At 37.3% G+C, this 17,307-nt stretch overlaps 1 protein-coding gene across 1 annotated transcript in view; it reads left to right on the top strand.

The window, feature by feature from the left end:
• DOCK2 (dedicator of cytokinesis 2) overlaps positions 1 to 17,307 on the top strand; it is a 497,074-nt gene that overhangs the window by 184,827 nt on the left and 294,940 nt on the right. The window lies entirely within an intron of this gene.

Here is a 17,307-nt window from a genome sequence, read left to right as displayed (position 1 = left end):
GCTACGTGGGGTATTTTCTTTCTAGTACTCCCTTCTTCTACAAGAAGTTTTCCTGATGTGGCCAGCTGCTACTGTCACCTCACCCTCTCCGCCCAAAATCCTTATCTTTTATTATGCATGTACTTACATATATCCATATTGTTTTCTTTGAGGACAAGAACTGTGAAATTTTTGACTTAGTCTTTCCAGCAGGAGCACAGTACCTGGTCCATAATAGAAACTTAATAGATGCTTTTTGATCGATGATGATGGTGGTGATAATAATAAAAATATGTATGTAGGTACTTACACATATTCATATTGTCTTTAATAATAGAATATGAGCTCTTTGAGGACAAGAGCTGCAAGTAGGTCAATGTAGCTAAATCATAGAGTGTTTGGAAGAGGGAGCCATGTGTAAGAAGCCTGAAGAAGTAGGATGGATGCAGGTTGTAAATACTAAACAGAGAAATCACCAAATATCAGATTATGTGGTGACTTGATTTGAAGTACCTCACAGGCTTCATTTTTGACTATCTCCAGTTCTTCATATTCTGTAGACTGGTTCTGGTGTGAAAACTGTAATTATATTCATGGTTAAGTTTATTTACTTATGCTTGTCACAGACCTATTCATATTCACAACCTTACAATTTGGCTCTGGGTCTATTTGTGAGGTCCTGTTTTTTCCTCAGGCTCTTTCTTTTAATATATGTATATCACTAGGAGCTTAGAACTGCCATTCAGTTATACGGCCTATTAAGATTCATCATCACCATTTTCAATGTTAGAATTGCTTTGTGGGAAAATGCTAAGAGCAAAGGTGTACAATCAAGCTCACTGATTAGATGTGCAGGTTGGCAGTCTCTGACTTTGTATAACATGCTAAATTCTTTTTATGAAATTATTTTTTTTATACTTTGTAGTATTTTATTTTTTATAATTATGTGTAAAGGTAATTTTCAACATTCACTTTTATAAGATTTTGAGTTCCAAATTTTTTTCTCCTTCCCTTTCTCCTCTTCCCACTTCCTCCCTTCTCCCTTCCCAAATATAGCAAGCAATCTGATATAGGCTATACATGTACAATCATATTAAATATATTTCCACATTAGTCATGTTGTGAAAGAAGAATCAGAACAAAAAGGAAAAACCATGAGAAAGAAAAAAAAACAACAAAAAAAGAGAAAATAGTATGCTTGGATCTGCATTCAGACTCCATAGTTCTTTCTCTGGTTATAGATAACATTTTCTATCAACATGCTAAATTCTTGATCCAAAATCCACAAATCAAGTGTCACTTTAGGGGTGAACACAATCCTTCAGGCTCAGAGATGCTGCACAGCTGCCTGGGATCTGCACCTGACACTCCTCAAACTCCCTGGGGATTCACACTTCCACAAACTCTCCACTTTCACAGGCAGGCCATTCTCTAATCACATGCTCTTTTTTGTCACAGATTCATGCTTATGTTTACTCTTTCCCCAACAGTATTGTTCTTTATTCACCTTCCATTCCCCATACTGTGATCTTCTCACTCCAAGGATGAGTTTAGTTATGTTCATTCTACCTTTTCTTTTATAGTCTAGGGTGTGTGGGGTAGTGGCGGGGACCAACACCTTGGAGAGCTGTGAGCCCTCTTCAACTTGTGTGGGCCCAGATGCCACCCCTTCAGAGTCTATCAATGCTTAACTTGAGCCCTGCAAGGCTGGATGAACTTGCATCCTGTGAAATTATATTTCTTTTTCCTTTGGGGCCAACTCTTCTAATTCCTTAGTTTGCTTTTCTAAGGAAAGCTTATGAACTGTCTGCCATTCAGCTCCAACTTCTTGTCTTCTGGCTTCATTTATATCAAAAGAATGTTTGTGTTGCTGTAGTTTACTCCCTCCGGTGATGTATCCTCTTGTCAGTCATTGGATGTCACATTTAACACACCAGCAACTAAATTAATGCCTACACAAAGTATAAAGACTATTTTAGAAATTGGCCCTGGATTTCTTCTTTGCCACTCTACCACACCACTAGAATATTACCACATCCTAAGAAACAGTGAAGGTAAAAGAATATTTAAATCTGATTCACTTGCGAGTCATGGCATTGCCTTCCTGATGCCATGGTTCTCTTCTAGAATGAAGGACAAACAATACCACAGTCACTGCAATTATAAGGACTTTCCAAAGGACTGAGGGCCATTTAATTTTTTTTCCTGTTTCATCATTCTTCAGGGCCAAATAATTGACTACCTAGTCAGGCTGCCACTGATCAGCTTCTCTGTACTTACTCTGGACTGGTCCTCAGACTTTAGACCCAATCAGTCCCCAGGTTTATATGGAATACTCTTTCAAATTGTTAGAATCGGTCAGAGCTGGGACTTCCCTGCTATAGCCCTCAAGGATCCAGGGTCACTAAAAATAGTAATAGTATAATAACTAGCATTTATGTATCACTTTAAGGTTTGGAAAGTGCTTTATAAATATCATTTCAATGATTACCTTCATGTAGCAATGGGGTGTCAGAATGAGACTTTTGACACATTAATCTTTCTAAAACATCTTTTTTAAACATTTTACTTCCCTGCTCAAAAACTGTCAAAGGTTACTTTATGTCTGTAAGATTAAGTCTGAATTACATAGACTGACATTCTAGGGCCTCCAGAATAATTACCAGTATGTTTTCACTGCTCCTTGTGCCTGAGTTCATCATAATAGTAATGTATTCTGGTATTGTAGTATATCCCGATCATCTTCTGCCCACTCTCCCAGGGTGAGTAATTGTGTTTGCCATGTGAGTAGGATCCCACTTGGCTCCAAAGACTGGTTATTATCCATTTTACTATTTGTGTATGTTTTGATGAACTTGACATCTGTCCCACATTGGGAGATGTGGGTCCATCCTCTTCTTAAAGAAATTCCACCCCCCCCACCCTCACCCCCACCCACTACCAGAGAGAGAATACATTTTGGCTGACACCAGTTCACTAGGCAATATTATAGCAGAGAGATATAATGAAAAAGGTTCTGGTTTGGGGTTAGGGTACCTGTGTTTGAATCCTTACTCTTCTACTTACTACCAGTGTGACCTTAAAGAAGTCACCTCACTCTCTGGAGCTCAGTTTCCTTATCTTAAAATGTAGAGGTTAGACTAGATGACTTCTAAAATTCCTTCTAGCACTAAATATATAATAAATTAAGGTCATTGAACTAATTCTGAATTTATCCAATTCTATAGTCACCAAGTGTACCTTTTTCCATCTTGTCAACAAGAATTATCTGGAGAGAATATTCGATTTATAAGGAACCTCAGAGATCACTAAGTATTCCTTCTCCTTCTATATATATCCTAATGATTTTTTTCCTGCCTTTGCTCTTGGCAGTCATGAGGGATAGAGGAGAAGTGTACCTCTATATGTACTCACCAAGATGGTCCTCTGTGAGCAAAGTTCTGTAGCCCGACTAAGCTATCAAGTAATAAATAATGATTGATTGCTGACTTTGTGCCAGGCACTGTACTAGATTCTGGAGGTACAAATACAGAAATGGGACAGCTCCTATCCTCAAAGAGGTTATATTCTACTGAAAATACACCCTGTTCACAAATGAGTAAATGCATGATATAGAAAACATAAATACATAGTGATTTGATTGGGGAATCAGAAGGAGCCCTTTGAAGAGAGCCAGAGGTTACAAAAGGCAGAGGTGAGGAGGGAAGTACGTTTGAATAGGCCTCCTTTCCCCAACCTGGATAGTCTCTGAGGAAAATCTGGGTGAGATGTTGGAGAATCTCTGTCCATAAGGGAAAGAGGCAAAGCTTACCATAAAAGGTGACTTTTAAAGAATCAGAATCTTGGGTGTGGAAGGGATCTAGAGAGGTGATCTGGCTTAGTCCACTGCATTTGTAGATGATGATTTCTGGCTAAAAGTAACATGCTCTCCTTACTCTTCTACTGTCTACCTTGGTCATAGATATAAGTGAGAATGTAGCATACCCCTCATAGAGGTACCCTAAACTACTTTCCTAATGCATTATTTTTTTTTTTTTGCTGTAACCTGATCTCATTTGTATAAAGAACTTCCTAGTGAGGGAACATAGATTATATGTTATATCAATATCTGTCAAATTCAAATTTGAGGCTGGGGTGTGCTGACAAATGTTTAATTACTGGCTCCTTGGAAAAGAAAATGTGGTTATAATTATGACATACTTTTAAATTTAATCTGTATTACTAACTTTTTCTCCATCATTTTAAGTGTAGACAGTCAATATCATCAGTCCCTGATTTTTGTTGTTATTGTTGTTGTTGTTAAGTCATTTTTCAGTCATATCTGACTCTTTATGACCCTGTTTGGGATTTTCTTGGGCAAAGATGCTGGAGTGGTTTGCCATTTACCTCCCCAGTTCATTTTACAGATGAGAAAACTGAGGCAAACTGGGTTAAGTAACTTGTCCAGGATCATACAGCTAGGTTATGTCAATGGTCAGGTTTGAGCTCAGGAAGATGAGTCTTCCTGACTCCATGCCTGGCACTCTATCAACTGCATCACCTAGCTGCCCTCTTTTTTTTTTTTTTAGCATTTGCTAATTTTTATGGTCTAAATGCTCACACTGAAAATTTAACAATTATCTTTCAAGCAGATGAGATAAGATCAAAGTTCTTAACAATTAGAGCTATTCTGAAGTGGAATGGGCTGGCTTAGGACCTAATGAATTCCCCATCACTAATGGTCTTCTAGAGAAGACTGGTGGATGACTGCTTCTCAAGCATGTTATAAAGGGGATTATTGTCCACATAGCTTGGACTAACTGGCTTTTGAGGTTCCTTCCAATTCTGAGATGCTGTGATTCTAAAAGCTGGTACCCTTTAAATTGTAGCATGTTCTTTATGAACCCATGCAGGCTCCTAGTGATCACTGTTTCCCTTTTCTAAAAGGTCTATTGTGTTGTCACTAAACTTTGGTTAAAAGGAGCTCAAATTAATTACTTGGATTAAATGAATGTTTTAGAAGTGTAGTCAGGCTATGTGAAAAAATCTGTAAGTCAAAAAGCCAACCTCTCAGATGTGATGGTTAAGCTCCTTTGGCATATGCTTCTCATGTTTAGAGATCCCGAAATCAACAAACTGTAGAATCCTAAGAATAAAGCCAGAGATTTTGCTTTGGATTAAATGTGTGTTTGGTCTCCTGTTGACTGTAACGTGGCCATTTGATGTCTAACCTGGGCAGGGAGCATCCTTCTCCAGGCACGTGACATATTTCTTCCACTGGAGCTCATAGCCAGGGATAGAGCAAATTTGTTAAAATTACAGTGCAGGTTGCCAAGCCCCAGCACGGTGTGAATTGTGAGTGCTGCAGGGGCAGGAAATGATGCCCCTCCCCAGGAGATTGTCATTGTTTGACATAATTACAGCCCAGTCCCCTAGACCTGGCATGATGTAGTTGTATCTTCCTGTTATTACTTTATTCATTGTAACCCTGGGTGGCATATGACTCAGGGGGAGATGTTCTTAGCTGGGTTGTCAGGCCTTTTTAAATGATAATGTTAAACTCTCTCTCCCTGCTAGCCTGAGTTGCACTTAGCATATGAAAAGGACATGCTCAGGTGAAAGATAAAAGATTCAGCTTTCTGCCTCTATTACCTCCTTTTTCTCCCCCTCACCAAGCAAGTTTCGTTGTCAAATCCAGTTACTTTGAAAAGTTGCTTCCCTGCTGGCTTTCTTCCTTGCTTGGCCTGCTGTTGGGTAACTCATAAAATTTAATTCTGCACCAGACCCAGAGGGAGTTATGTGTATTTTTTTCCTTTGAAAACAGGGTTTTCATTTTTATATTTCATTTCTCTTGGAGAAAGGAGAGTCATCATTTGTACCCTATTTAGAAATTATAAAGTACTCTCCTTTGGATCAAGATGACCTCTCCCACTCAGTTGGAAACATTAGGGAATTGTGTCTATGATGTGGAGAAGGATGAATGCTGAGTCAGCCAGGGGTATCCCAGCTTTTACTAATTCTCTCCCTGACTAAAGAATTCCTCCCTGCCTTCCATTGGGTCTTTTTTTTTTGGTTCTTTGGTGATGATTGATATTTGTCACCCCAGTATGGATGGGATGCTGGTAGGGAGCAGAAGGAGGGAAAAATAACTTGGTTTCAGTCATTGGAGCTACTGGGAAATGGTGCTCAGTGACACTGGGAGAGCTCCATGGTGACATTTCGATGCCCTCCTATTCTCTGTTCAGTATCCTTCTTCCCTGGCTGCCAGGGACCTTGGTATGTGGAGCTCTACCTGGTCTTAGTTTTCCCAGATGATGATCCATTCTATGGACTTATCTCTATCTCTTATCAAAACATCTGTCACACATCCCATCTTCTGTCAGGTAGCTAATTAATATTATGGCATTTAGAGTTGGAAAGGACCATAGAGATTACATCTTATTGCCTCCCATCCACCCCAGTTTTATAGATGAAGAAACAATCTCAGAAAAGTTAGCTACTTAGCCCACGTTACATAGATAATGAATAGCAGAGCTGGAGTTTGAACACAGTTTTTCAGACTCCAAATACAGAATTCTCTTTCCATTATTCCATATTATCTCATATTGAGGTGTTGATAACTGAAAATGACTCTTAAAGTTGGATGTTTTAATCTAAGGACTGACTTCCTAATGATGAAATTATAGTTATTATGGCAAGACTGGGCTGGGAGTGTATTTTTTAGGTGGGGGTGGATTTAGAATTCTTTGAAATATACCTGATTAATCTGAAGTATAGCTCTGTGTGTCTCATGAAGCCAAAAGAAAGCTCAGTTTTCTAAAATAGACTGAGTGTGAAGTAGCTGTTGACTCTTTTCATTTTATGTGTATATATATATTATATATATGTATATGTATATAGTGTGTATGCATATATACGTACATACACACACACATATATATATACTTTGTTTTAATTAGCCAATAATATCCTTTTTCTCATCCTCTCCCCTCCCGCTCCCACATTGAGAAAACAAGAAAAACAAAACCCATTATCATATATAGTCAATCAAAACCCATTTCTGCATTGTCCATGTCCTAAAATATATCTATCTCATTCTGCATTCTGAGTCCTTCTATTAGAAGGTGGGTAACATGTTTCATTGTTAATTTCCTGGAATCCTGGTTGGATATTGTGTTGATAAAAATTCAGCACAATAGTGTTCCAACATATTTATATACCATGGCTTGTTCATCCATTTTATGGGCACCCGCTCAGGTTCTCATTGTTTGCCACATCAAGAAGAGCTATAAATATTTCTGTATATCCTTGGAATTTATTTTGCTTTAAACTAATCCCTTCCTCAATTTACTTTTCTAATATTTCCCCCTCCTCCTTCCCTCTCATTTCTTTGTTGAGTAAAATGTGTTTCTGTACCTGACTCTGTGTATGTCTTCCTTTTTTTTACTAGTTCCGATGACAACAAGATTCAAGTGTTAGTGGCTCCTTCCACCATCTCTTCCTTGTTTGTATAGATATTTACTAGTGCACTCTAATTATGTAAGACAGTTTTATCTATCTTTCCTTTCCCTTCCTCTTTCCCCCGGTATACTCCTCTTCCCCTGTCTTTCCATTCTTTTCTTTAGATCAGGACATAACAAGACCACTTCTAGGCCTCATCTACCTAGAATCCTTCTACGAACCCTAATGATGATAGGGATCAGAAGGGACAAATATATCATTTCCCTACATTTGAATGTAAGCCCTTTATCCCTGTGTAACAACACAAGATTGGCAGGATGTGGGGTGGGGCAGACTATTCTGCTGACTACACCAATTATAAGGACAGGAGATTTGTAGAGGAGCAGGCTAGCCTGCCAGCTAGGATAGTTGTAAGGAGGCTGATCTGTACTTCCCTCATATGCCAATTGTGGGAATGCAGACCCTCCGTGAGAATATTGAGATACCAAAGAAAAGGGGACCTATGCCAGCTTGGTAGTAAATAGATTTTATTAGGATTAATTGGGTTGTTTAAAGGAGTTTACTCAACAAGACCTAGTCCTTGGCAAACAGTGGAATGGATTCCTGCACCAACCTCTGGTCAGGCCAGGCACTATATAGGAGCAGAACAAAGAAGGCATAATGTGTGGGATGACCCAGGGTCATGTACAAGTGTTCCCTTGAGATAGTTGGAGCTTCTTTTGCTGTTTATCTTTGTTCAAGGTAGTTTACATTCTCTACGGAGACTAGCAGTTATATTATCATTGTTCATTCATGTTTACTTTTTTATGTTTCTCTTCACTCCTGTGTTTACACTTCAAAGTTTGCTCCTGCAGCTCTGGTTTTTACGTCAGGAATACTTGGAAGTCTTCTATTTCCATAAAGGTCCATTACCCCTACCCTGCCACTCCCCCCCATCCATAACATTATACTCAGTTGTTTTGGGTAAGTTATTCTTGGCTATAAGCCCATATCTTTTGCCTTCTGGCATATTGTATTCTAAATTCTTCACTGCTTTATAATGGTAACTTCTAAATTGTGTGTGATTCTGACTGTGGCTCCTCAGTACTTGAATTCTTTCTTTCTGGCTGCTTATAATAATTTTTCTTTGACCTTGAAGCTCTGGATTTTGGCTATGATGTTCCTGAGAATTTTCATTTTGGAGTTTCTTTCAGGAGGTGACCAGTGAATTCTTTCTATTTCTATTTTGCTCTGGTTCTAAAAAGACCTGGATAGTTTTCTTTTAAGATTTCTTGAAATATGATGTCTAGGCTTTTTTTTTAGTAACATCATTCTGTTAGTCCAATGATTCTTAATTTTTTTCTCTTGATCTGTTTTCTAGGTCAATTGTTTTTGCTCTGAGGTACTTCACATTTTTAGCCCCTCTTTTGGCTCAGAGTGGCATAATTGTAGGCTCCCACTTGTTCAAGCCCTGCCTCGCTTATTTCACCATGTGCTAGGCTAGACATAGGAAATAAGACCTTGCTGTGAGTCTGAGATCTAAGCCATACTTCTGCTGCTGTCATTGCTGCTGGCTTCTGAATTTTTTCCATTCCCTGTAAAGGACCAGGTCTCTCAACTCCAAGAATTCAAGCCCCTACCATGATCAGGCCCCTTTTTCACTCTGCCCTGGATCTGTGACCATGGACTAGGTAGCGGGCAACAGAGTTGCCAACTGGCACCTGTGTCAGGGGCATGTAGTGTACTTCTGGGGATGCTCTCTTCTCTTACCCTGGTGCACAGTGTCTTTTATGGAATGCTCTGTGTACATCATGCTTCTGGTCTGATCTGGCTCTAGTGTCAGAAGACCTCCCTGTATGTCTCCCTAGGCCAAGTTGGGGTGAAAAAAAGGACTCATCATGACTTTTTGTGTATTTCCCCATCAGGATTTAGTCTGGTGCACTTCCTAGATCCATTAGGATGTGTTTGTGGAGGAGAGATTACTGCATCGCTTCCTAGCCCTTTACCATCTTGGCTCCCCTTCCCCATCTCCCTTTGAGTTAGTTCTTAAGAAGTGTTTATTGAGCACTTATTCTGTGTGGAGCCTCTCCTAGGAACTAGCTAGGGGTAGACAGATGTGAGAAATAAGAGTCATGGCTGTTGCCCTCTGTTCAGGTCACTGGGCACGTAAAATGAATCAAGATATGATCAGTCACGAAATATATTAGCAGGTCCACAATAACCACAGGGCTTATCCTTTGTGTTTTTCAAAGCATTTTCACATTGACTATCTTATTTCAGAGCATAGTTTGAGAGCTAGAAGGGATTTCAGAGGCCATCTACTCCAGCTCTCATTTTACAGATGAGGAAACTGAGTCCCAGAGAGGTTAAATGACTTTCCCAAAGTCTCACAGGTAAATACACATCAGAGGTGGGATTTTCACCAGGCTCTTCTGACTCCAGAGCCAGTGTTCCTCCAGCCCTGTGAATGAAATAAGGCAACTCTGGTTATCCTCATTTTACAGATGAGGATATTGAAGTCTGAGCTCGAAGAGACCTTGGCGACCATCGAGCCATACAAACATTTCCATGAGGATTCACATTGGAATAGGGTAAGGATTAGGATGAATTCCAGGATTAGAGCTGTAAAGGGTATTGGAGATAGATCCTAGTCTTGATGAAGAACCCAGTGACCTGAGAGGTGAAGTATTTGCCAAAGGTGAAAAGGCTAGTTCATATCACACAGCTAGTTCCAAGAGTAAGACCCAGGCCTCCTCACTCCTAATCTGGGGAGCAGATTCTTTTTCTATCACATGGTCCCACTACTGAAATGAGAATAGCCAGAGTCTTTACATCATGGTGAGGAAAGGAAAATGCTCGCTATAAGGCTGATGAGAGGTACCCTCACAACACGAGAGGCCCAAGGGCTGACAGTCCCACGGACCTTGAGACCTGTTTTCTCTGTATTATTCAACCCAGCAGCAGCCCTACTGAGCAAGAGGATGGGTTGTGATATTTGTAAAAGATCACTTGTAGAAAGAGAAACTAGTAGACAAAGTCCCAGGCTAGGACTCAAGACTCTAGTTCCAACTCTGCCATTTCTTTGTGATGTGACTTTGGGAAAGTCCCTTTTATGCTTGGTTTCCCCTTAATACTAACACACAGCTCTAAGTTAAATGGTACTCTGCCGTGGAAAGGGCTTCTTCACCTGAGTAAGTCCAAGGCAAGCTAGCTGCCTTTTGTAATGCTTCTAGTAACAGCAGCTGTAACAATGAAAACAAGTGACAACAAACATTTCTATTATACTTCAAGATTTTTTATGTACTTCACATACATTAGATGCCTCAAGGCGGTGCAGTGGATAGAGCTCTGGACCTGGAATGAGAAAGACCTGAATTCAGATCTGGCTTCAGACACTAGCTGTATGACTGACTCTCTATTTCCTTTAGTTTCCTCATCTTTAAAATGGAAATAATAATAGTACCTACCTCCCAGTGTTATTGTGAGGATCAATTGAGATAATATTTGTAAAGCACTTCGTAAATCTTAAAGCACTGATATATAAATATAGAAATTTAATTTACATGTAATTTAAATACAAATATGTAAATAAAGTATAAATTAACATATAAATGCTAGTGATTACTGTTATTGGCTATTATCTCATTTGATCTGTACAACAGTCCCAATGAAAGATGAATCCCTGGGATGCCAAAGCTTAGGAACACTTCAGCTTAACTCCTAGATTTCCATGCTACTGACTCAACAAAAATTAATCAATTAAAAAGCATTTGTTAAATATTTACTTTGTGTTAAGCATTGTGCTAAAGCACTGGAGATACAAAGAAAGGCAAAGATATTCCCTGCCTTCAAGGAACTCATAGTTTAATGGGAGAGAAACATGTAAATAATGAAGTATATACAAAATATACACAGAGTAGATGGGAGATAACCTTGGGGGGAAAGCACTAGCATTTGGGGGATTGGGAAAGGCCTCCGTAGAAGGTGGTATTTGAACTAAGTCTTTTAAAAATATATTTTTATTTATTTTGTCAGATATTTCCCAATTGCATATAATTTAACAATCATTATTTTTTGAATTTTGAGTTCCAAATTTTTTCCCTCCCAATCCTTCCCTTTCTCAAGAAGGCAAGCAATTTGATATTGATTATACATGTGAAGTTATGCAAAACATTTCCATATTGCCATGTTGTAAAAGAAAACACAGATACCCCTAACCCCCAAGAAAAGTAAAGAAAATAAAAATAAAGTATGCTTCAATCTACATTCAGAGTTTATTAGTTCTTTTTTTTAGAGATATGTAACTTTTTCATCATGGGTCCTTTGGAATTGTTGGGATACAGTAGTGGTATTACTGGATCAAAGAGTATTCACAGTTTTATAGCTTTTGGATGTGGTTGCAAATTGTTCTCCAGAATGGTTGGATCAGTTCACAACTCCAGAGCATTAGTGTCCCATTCTTCCCACATCCTCTCTAGCATTGTTATTTTCCTTTTCTATCATATTAACCAATCTGATAAGTGTGAGGTGGTATCTCAGAATTGTTTTAATGTGCATTTCTCTAATTAGTAATGATTTAGAGCAGTTTTTCATGTAACTATTGATAGCTTTGATTTCTTCTTTTGAAAATTGCCTGTTCATGTACTTTCACCATTTATCAACCAGTGAGTGGCTCTTATTTTTGTGAATTTGGCTCAGTTCTCAATTCTCAGTTGAGAATTGAGGCCTTTATCAGAAAAACAAAAACAAAAACATTTGGTGTAAATTTTTCCCCCAGTTTCCTGTTTTCCTTCTAATTTTGGCTGCATTAGTTTTGTGTGTATAAAAGCTTTCTGAATTTCATGCAGTCAAAATGATGTGATCATTTTGACTTTCTGTGATCCTCTCTGTCTCTTGTTTGGTCATATACACTTCCCTTATCCATAGATTTGACAGGTACATTTTCCTATACTCTCCTAATTTACTTGTGATATCACTTTTTATGTCTAAATCATTTGCCAACAGTGTGAGATGTTCATCTACACCTAGTTTCTGACATACTGCTTTCCAGTTTTCCCAGTAATGTTTGTCAAATGATGAGTTCTTACCCCCTAAAGCTTAGGTTTTTGGGTTTATCAAACACTAGATTAACTATGGTCATTTACTACTGTCTATTGTATACCTAATCTATCCCATAGGTCTACTACTTTATTTCTTGGTCAATACTAGATTTTTTATGGCTTTGTAATATAGTTTGAAATCTGGAACTGCTAGATCACTTTCTTCACATCCCCCCCACCCCCATTGATTCCCTTGATATTTTTTACCTTTTGTTCTTCTGGATGAGTTTTATTATTTTCTATAGCTCTACAGAATACTTTTTTGGTGTTTGATTGCTATGGTACTGAGTAAGTAAATTAATTTAGTTAGAATTGTCATTTTTATTATATTGGCTCAGCCTACTCATGAGCAATTGATATTTCTCCATTTGTTTAGATCTGTCTTTGTTTTGTGTTAAGTATTTTGTAATTTTGTTCATATAATCCCTGGGTTTGTCTTGTCAGGTAGACTCCCAAGTATTTTATATTGTCTGCAGTTTTTTAAATGGAATTTCTCTTATCTCTTGCTCCTGAGTTTTATTGGTAGAATATAGAAACGTTGATGATTTATGTGGGTTTATATCCTGTAAGTGCTGATGTTGTTAATTGTTTAAACTGGTTTTTTAGTTGATTCTCTAAATATACCATCATATCATCTACAAAGACTGATAGTTCTGTTTCCTCATTGCCTATTTTTATTTCTTCAATTTCTGTTCCTTATCTTATTACTATAGTTAGCATTTCTAGTACAGTATTGAATAATGGTGGTAAGAATGGACGTTCTTGCTTCACACCTGATCTTATTGGGAAGGCTTCAATTTTTATCCCTGTTAACAAGTAATGCTAGACTTTGGTTTTAGAAAGATGGTACTTATTATTTTAAGAAAAGCTCCATTTATTTTTATGCTTTCTAGTGTTTGTAATAGAAATGGGTATTGTATTTTCTCAGTGGCTTTTTCTGTATTTACTGATATAATCTATGATTATTTTTGTTGTTTACTTATTTTTGTTGTTTTTCTTATTGATATGGTCAATTATAGTGATAGTTCTCCTAATATTGAACTAGCCCTGCATTCCTAGTATAAATCCCCTTGGTCATAATGTATGATGTTTGTGATATATTGCTGTGATCTCCTTGCTAGTGTTTTATTTAAAAATTTTGCATCAATGTTCATTAAAGAAATTGGTCTGCAGTTTTCTTTCTCTGTTTTTGTTCTCCTTAGTTTAGGTATCAAAACCATATTTGTGTCATAAAAGGAATTTCATGGAATTCCTTCTTTACTTATTTTTTCAAATAGTTTATGTAATATTGGTATTAATTATTTCTTGAATATTTGGTGGAATTCACTTTTAAATCCATCTAATCCTAGGGATTTTTTCTTAGGGAGCTCATTTATGGCTTGTTCAACTTCTTTTTCCAAGATTGGGTTATTTAAATATTCTATTTCCTCTTCTGTTAATCTGAGCAGTTTATATTTTTGTAACTATTCATCTATTTCACTTAGATTGTCAGTGTTACTGGCATATAATTGGACAAAGCAACTTCAATGATTTCTTTAATTCATCTTCATTGGTGGTATATTCATTTTTTTCATTTTTGATACTAGTAATTTGGTTTTCTTCTTTTTAAAAATTAAATTAACCAATGGTTTATCTACTTTATTGTTTTTTAGGGGGGTTAAAACAGCTCCTAGTTTTATTTATTAGCTCAATGAATTTTTTTTATTTAGTTTTATTCAGCCTTCCTTTGATTTTCAGTATTTCCATGTTGGTGTTTATTTAGGGATTTTTAATTTGTCCTTTTTTAAAGGTTATATGGTTGCATGTCTAATTCGTTGATCTACTCTTTCTTTCTTTTATTGATGCATACATTTAGGTCTATTAATTTCCCCTAATTACTGCTTTGGTTGCATCCTACAAATTTTGGAATGTTGTCATTCTCTTTAGTGAAATTATTGATTGTTTCTATGATTTGTTCTTTGACACACATTCTTTAGGATTAGATTATTTCAGTTTGAACTAATTTTTAATCAGTGCTTCCATAGCCCTTTATTAAATGCAATTTTATTTGCATTATTGTGTGAAAAGGGTATTGTTGGATTCTGGTTTCTAATCCTTTTCTCTCCATCCTATTCTCTTCTGTACATCCTTCTCTCTCTTTCTCTTTTGTCCTGTCTCTCCAACAAAGTCTGTTTTGCTTCTGACTACTGCCTTCTTTAATCTGCCCTCCCATTTATCATCCCTTAGCCCTTTCCCTTGGCCCCCTCCCCTCTTACTTCCCTGTTAGGTAAGATAAATTTTCATTACCAATTCAGTGTATGTTTTTATGTATGTATGTATGTGTGTATATATACACACATATCTATGTATATGTGTATATATGTATGTATATATATATATATTTTTTTCCATCTGAACCAATTTAGATGTGAGGTTCAAGCATTGCCTTACCCCCCACAATTCTCCCTTCACTGTAAAATTTCTTCGTTGCATGCCTCTGCATGTGAGATAATTTTCCTCATTCTTCTTCTCCCTCCCCCCTTTTTTGAGGACATCCCTCTTTCTTGCCTATCCATTTTTTTCACATTATCCCAACACAATAGACTATAATTTACTCCTTTCTAAGTAGAATCCTTCTGTCTTAATATTGATAAAGTTCTTAAAAGTTACATGTATCTTAAGGGACCGGAGGGCATGGAATGTAATATTCCAGAGGGCAAAGGAGATAGAATTACAACCAAGAATCACCTATCCAGCAAAACTGAGTATAATCCTTCAGGGGAAAAAATGGTCATTCAGTGAAATAAGGGACTTTCAAGCATTCTTGATGAAAAGACCAGAGCTGAATAGAAAATTTGACTTTCAAATACAAATCTCAAATAAAACATGAAGATGTAAACAGGAAAGAGAAATCACAGGAGACTTATTAAGGTAGAACTGTTTACATTCCTGCATGGAAATATGATATTTGTAACTCAGAGAACTTTGTCAATATTAGGGTAGTTGGAGGGGAAAAAATTATATGTATGTATGTATGTATGTAGATAGGTAGATAGATAGATAGAGGGCACAGGGTGAGTTGAAGATGAAGGGGTCATATCTGGAGAATAAAATTAAGGGGTAAGAGAGGATTATACTGGGAGAAGGAGAAAGGGAGAGGTAGAATGGGGTAAATTTTCTCACATGAAACAGACAAGAAAAGGCTTTTACAGTGGAGGAGAAATGGGGGAAGGTGAGAGGGAATGAGTGAATCTTATTCTCATAGGATTTGGCTTAAGGAGGGAATAACATACACACTCAATTGGGTATGGAAATCTATCTTACCCTACAGGAAAATAGAGGGGGAAGGAGACAAGAGAGCAGGGGGATGATAGAGGGGAGGGTAGATTGGGGGAGGGGGTAATCATTAGCAAACACTTCTGATGAGGGACAGGGTCAAAAGCGAGAACAGAATAAATGGGGGGCAGGATAGGATGAAGGGAAATATACTTAGTTTTTCACAACATGACTACTATGGAGGTGTTTTGCATGACTGCACATGTATAACTTGTGTCGAGTTGCTTACCTTTTCAATGAGAGTGGGTGGGGAGGGAGGAAGAGAGAAAATTTGGAACCCAAAGTTTTAAAAATACATGTTAAAAAATTGTTTTCACATGCAACTGGGAAATAAGAAATACAGGAAATGGGGTATAGAAATCTATCTTGCCCTACAGAAAAATAGAAGGGGAAGGGGATAAGAGAAGGAGGGGGGTGAGATAGAAGGGAGGGCAGATTAGGGGAAGGAATATACAGAATGCATGCCATCTTGGGGTGGGGGGAGGGATGAGATGGGGAAAAATTTGGAACTCAAAATCTTGTGGAAGTGAATGTTGAAAAATAAAAATAAATTTTAAAAAAGTTACATGGGTCATATCCCCATATAGAAAGGTAAACTGTTTAACCTTATTGATTTCTATTTCATGTTTACCTTTTTATGTTTCTTCTGAGTCTTGTATTTAAAAATCAGATGATGCTTGAAAGCCTTCCTTTTTTCCTTGAAGGACATTTGTTTTTCTGATGAGATATTTCACATTTTCTTCTATTTTTAAAATTCTTTTGACTTTGTTTTATTGTTTCTTTATGTCTCATGGAGTCATTAGCTTCCACTTCCACAATTCTGATCATTAAGGAATTATTTCCTTCATTGAGCTTTTGTATTTCTTTGCCCATTTGGACAATCCTGCTTTTTCAGAAGTTATTTTTTCTTTTTTCATTAATTTATTTTGATTTATCAACAATCACTTCCATAGGCTTTTGAGTTTAAAATTTTTCTCCCCCTCCCTCCCACCCACCTTCCCCAAAATGGCACACAATCTGATATAGGCTATACATATACATTCCTATTAAATGTATTTTCACATTAGTGATGTTATAAGGAATAATTAGAACCAATAGGAAGAACCATCAGAAAGAGGAAACAAAACAAAACAGGAGAAAAAAATAGCAAATAGTATGCTTCGATCTGCATTCAAACTCCATAGTTCTTTCTTTGGATGTGGATAGTATTTTGTATCATGAGACTTTTGAGGATGTCTTAGATCCTTGCATTGCTGAGAAGGGCTAAGTCTATTAATTTTAGTCATTGCACAACGTGGCTGTTACTGTGTACAATGTTCTCCTGGTTCTTCTCACTTCACTCAGCATCAGTCCATACAAATCTTTCCAGGTTTTTTTTGAAGTCTGCCTGCTCATCATTTCTCATAGCACAATAGTATTCCATTACATTCATATACCACAACTTGTTCAGCCATTCCCCACTTGACAGGTATTCCCTCAATTTCCAATTCTTTGT

The sequence above is a fragment of the Vombatus ursinus genome, unplaced genomic scaffold (assembly GCF_900497805.2).
Source record: "Vombatus ursinus unplaced genomic scaffold, bare-nosed wombat genome assembly UNPS02014863.1, whole genome shotgun sequence".
NCBI classification, from domain to species: Eukaryota; Metazoa; Chordata; class Mammalia; order Diprotodontia; family Vombatidae; genus Vombatus; species Vombatus ursinus.
Note: the sequence above shows the minus strand (reverse complement) of the source record. Positions and strands in the feature narration are given on the sequence as shown.